Raw genomic sequence first — 4,145 nt, 5'->3', positions numbered from 1 at the left:
GATATGACAAAATAATAATAATTTATAAATTATCAAGGGTTCATGGGGGGGGGGAATGGAGGGGGAAAGATGAGGAAATGATATCAAGAGCTCAAGTAGAAAGCAAATGTTTTGAGAATGATGATGGAAACAAATGTACAAATGTGCTTGACACAATGGATATATGTGTGGATTGTGATAAGAATTGTACGAGCCCCCAATAAAATTATTTTAAAAAAGATAATGGAATTTTCCCACAAACTTTTAAAAGCCCTATACATATGGTGCCACTAACACAATGTTGCCCAAAATGTGGGCCGAGATTAAATGAGGTTTTAAATGAACAAGGTGAATATGTGGTGAGGCTTTTCGTACAATGACAAAGAACTTGTCTGAATTATGTCCAAATGCCTGATGGAAGGTAAATCTTTCAAATGATAAACTTGGGGGTCCAGCTGATGAGATCTCTAGCAAGATAATAGTGGGGTATCAAAAGATACGGCCGGAGAGGAAGGCTCCCACTAAGGGTGGCCAGGAGGACAGGGCCACCACCAGAGTTGAAGGGGCACAGTTGCCATGCCCAAAGGGTGGAAGAGTGGCCCTCACCAGGGCAAGAGGGATGAGCTTGCTAGTGAGATGGACTTGGAGAATGGGGCCACTTAAAGCTGCGGAGCAAAGGTGCCACCCCAATGGGTCTGGAAGACAGAGCTTTCCTACTGTGATAGATAGAGCCTTACCTGCTAACTAGTACCACCTTTCCCTCCATATTCCCCACTTTGTAAAGGAAACATCTCCTGTGCTTGTTCCAACATTGTATTTTGGAAGTAGATAATAGGTTTCACAGGTACGCTGATGAAGAGAAGAGAAATTTTGCCACTGGATAAAGTTCATCTAAAATCTCCCCCTTACTTGATTTAGATGACTCAAAAGATAAGATTCTGGACTTTGAGTTGATTTAAGAATTTGAGATGATGTGATAGGGTGAATATGTTTTGTATATGGAAAAGACATGGATTTGGGGATCAAATGGTGGAATGTTATGGATTGAATTGTGTCCCCACATAGTATGTGTTATAAATCCTAACCTCTATGTTTATAGTTTTATGGGCAATCCCCAAGTTATAAATGTCTGATTTATATACAAACCTAAGTTATGAACCAACTCCCATAAAGTTTAACATTTTAAAATGTAAGGTAAACACCATGGGTCACAATAACAAACAGGTTCTACTCTGTGACTTGTATCCAAACATTATTATTATTTTGATAATAATTTATTTTAGAAGAATTCATACCAGACTAGTCCTAAAGTGTTAGAGATAAATGATGTCCCAAATGTCCATCTCTTCCAAATTGCTATTCTGCTCCATTTTCCTCCCTGCTCCTCCCTCAAGTATATTCCCTCACATCCCTGGGTTCTTTGATTCGTTACAAGGTCCCACAAAAATTTACAAAACTTTAAAGAAAGGTCTCATGTGGTTGTGGGTGCTCTTCAGTTCCAGATCTGAAGGTCAGGCATAGACAAGCTGAGATAGTTCAAGTTTATTGTGCCAACCTGGCCGATAAACACATGTGGGGTTAATTGAAGGGCAGAGGGATAAATGGCTCAGTGAGCCTCGCCTTTCAAGTTCTCAGGTCTCTTGCTTTCTGATGGTGGACCAGGGTGCAGCTGCCTTAGCCAGTTCCCTGCTTCAGCTGGCAAGGCTCACTTCCTGCAAGACATCCCTGAGGAGAAGCCACATGGACCTACTTCGATGCAGCCCTGGGTGCTGGAGCAGCCATGTGGAGACCCCTGCCAGCACTGAGATGCCTACATGCTCACTGATTCGGCTTTCCTCCACAGTCAGTGTCATAGTGTATATTTTGTGAGATGGAGGAGGACTTTGTGCATTGGTATCAGACATATGGGTTAATGTTGGACTTGTGTGGGTTTGGGCAACACTGGGTTGGGCCATTTCTTGATGTGCACTTACCCTTGATATAAAACTCTCTTTTATGCTTATGAGTTTCTATGGATTTGTTTCTCTAATGTACCCAGACTGACACACAAGCTAAACGCAGAGTCCAAAGCCACAAAGCAAAAATGTCCAAAAGTTTCAGCAGGTCGTGATTCTACCAAAGCTCAGTCAGGAAACAGAACTATGGTGTTCCAGGTGGTGCACATCAGCACTGCAGAGGTACCAGCATTTATACCCCATCCAAGGAAAACAAAGGATGGTGTCTTAAGTCAGATCTTCTAGTAAAGTCTTAAAGATACCCCCTTGGATACAAAGTGTGTGACTTGGTTCACAATCTTTACTATGATCAAGTTTTCATGCCACTCTAATCCTGCCCATTGTCATCCAAAATAGGACAATAGCTATCGGCATAAAATCCAGAATTATAATACATCACATGAGGAATTATGGTTAGAAGGACCATATTAATTGACTACAATGCATTATTACTGTATTATTATGTTAGAGATGTTTTTGTATATTTGAAAGTGTTTCTTTAGTGTTTCTATTTATGCATAGAAGGTTTGCTATGTGTTTTTACAGGGCTATGTATTTTTACAGGAGTCGGAATCAACTTGATGGCAGTGGGTTTTATGCACTACGCCAAACATTTGACTAAAGTTAGATACAAACTATACCAACTGTTCTAACTTACAAACACGTTTGACGTAAAGACGGGAACAGAATTCATGAAATCCGGGATGTTTGTAATCCCATTTGGGGATGTGTTGCCTTTGTTATGTTAATGAGAAATGATTAGTATAGGGAGGCCAGTACATTTTAGATGGCTAACCCCAAGATAAATTTTTCCAAATAACAGTCATTGTTCAGAAGACAAATAGGACTGTCTGCTGCTGTGCAGATTTACAAAACCTCAGGGCTGCTGTGAGTCAGAATCATCTTGACGGCAGTGAGTTGTCTTCTGCTGGTGTGACGAGTCAGGGCGATCTTTTGAGATCCAGAAGAGAGCACAAAAGTAAGCGGAAAAGGAGAAGTGAGGAAGGAGATCCTGAAATGCACACAGATCTTGAGAAGACACTCAAGAGATCCAGAGCCATTCTCAGGAGGTCACCGAGGGAAGCCTTTCTCTAGAGCTGCCCCCTGAATTCAGTCTTCATGACCCCTAATAGGAAATAGAGTTCTATTTATTGTGGTATTTCTGTTATAGCAACACTAGGTAACAAAGATAGACTCTGATGTGTGAACTTGGGTAGAGAACCAATTCTCTCAGCCTCATTTTTTGACTGGTAAAATGGGGGCGAGGGTGAATACTGCTGCACACACTTTCTTGATGATTGAGAACAAGTCAGACCAAAACGACTCAATAAATTCAAGCCTCAGATCCTCATTATTGCAACATATTTCTCTTTGGATGATGCTCACAAGGGTCAGAATTTGTCGTGGCAAGATGACTTGCATTAGAAGAGCAGAAGAAATGTTCACACGCATAGGCACACATCTCAGGACAGAAATGCAAAGAGCAAGCACTTACAGGAAACAGTAGCTCTAGATGTAACAATCGGACTGGGGAGCAGCACCAGCGGCTAGACTCCAGCTCAGGGAAGAGCCAGCTCTCTCATTCTTGGCTTGCATAGAGGAGTGCCCTTTGGGCATTTATCAATGCTGACAGGCTTTTGTAGTACTTGCCAAAACAGGGCAGAGCTCAAGGGTTTTTATATGTCCAACTTTTAAAGTATTCACGTGTCTTATTTATGTCTTGCTTGACGCAACACTTTATTGCTTAGGCAAGGACCAGAGAGATGTTTTGACTGGCATGGCCGAGAAGCACAGTGGACAAAATATGCGTGTCCTTCATGTTTCTGATCCGGACAGATCAACAATCATGAGTAGCATCTCTGGGTGCCGTGTGGCCATTGTAATAAAGTATGTGACACAGTAGCAAAAAGTAGACTGCCATGGGAGAGGCAGTTTACCCTCAGAACAGGGTCCAGCAGGTTGGAGGGTGGAAGCCTGTCTGATCTCTGACACATAGACATCAATATTGTGGAGTTGAATTTGGCTTCTCCCTCGTATAGCCAGAACAGGCCAGATGTGGCCTCCATGCCATTTACTCCAATTGCTTCAGGAAAATATGTGAATATTTTAAGAAAAAATAGATATTGTGTCAGAATTGGATATGATTTTAACACATTGTGGAAACAGAGGATT

The 4,145-nt window shown here is 41.7% G+C and overlaps 1 pseudogene; it reads left to right on the top strand.

The window, feature by feature from the left end:
- The window catches only part of LOC101647364, a 9,824-nt pseudogene extending 5,948 nt beyond the window's left edge, over positions 1-3,876 (top strand).
- The last annotated feature ends 269 nt before the right edge of the window (positions 3,877-4,145 follow it).

This window comes from Echinops telfairi, unplaced genomic scaffold (genome assembly GCF_000313985.2).
Source record: "Echinops telfairi isolate 266 unplaced genomic scaffold, ASM31398v2 ScPeMD7_22;HRSCAF=79, whole genome shotgun sequence".
Lineage (NCBI taxonomy): Eukaryota > Metazoa > Chordata > Mammalia > Afrosoricida > Tenrecidae > Echinops > Echinops telfairi.
The sequence above is the reverse complement of the archived record's forward strand: the minus strand, read 5'-3'. Positions and strand labels throughout refer to the sequence as shown.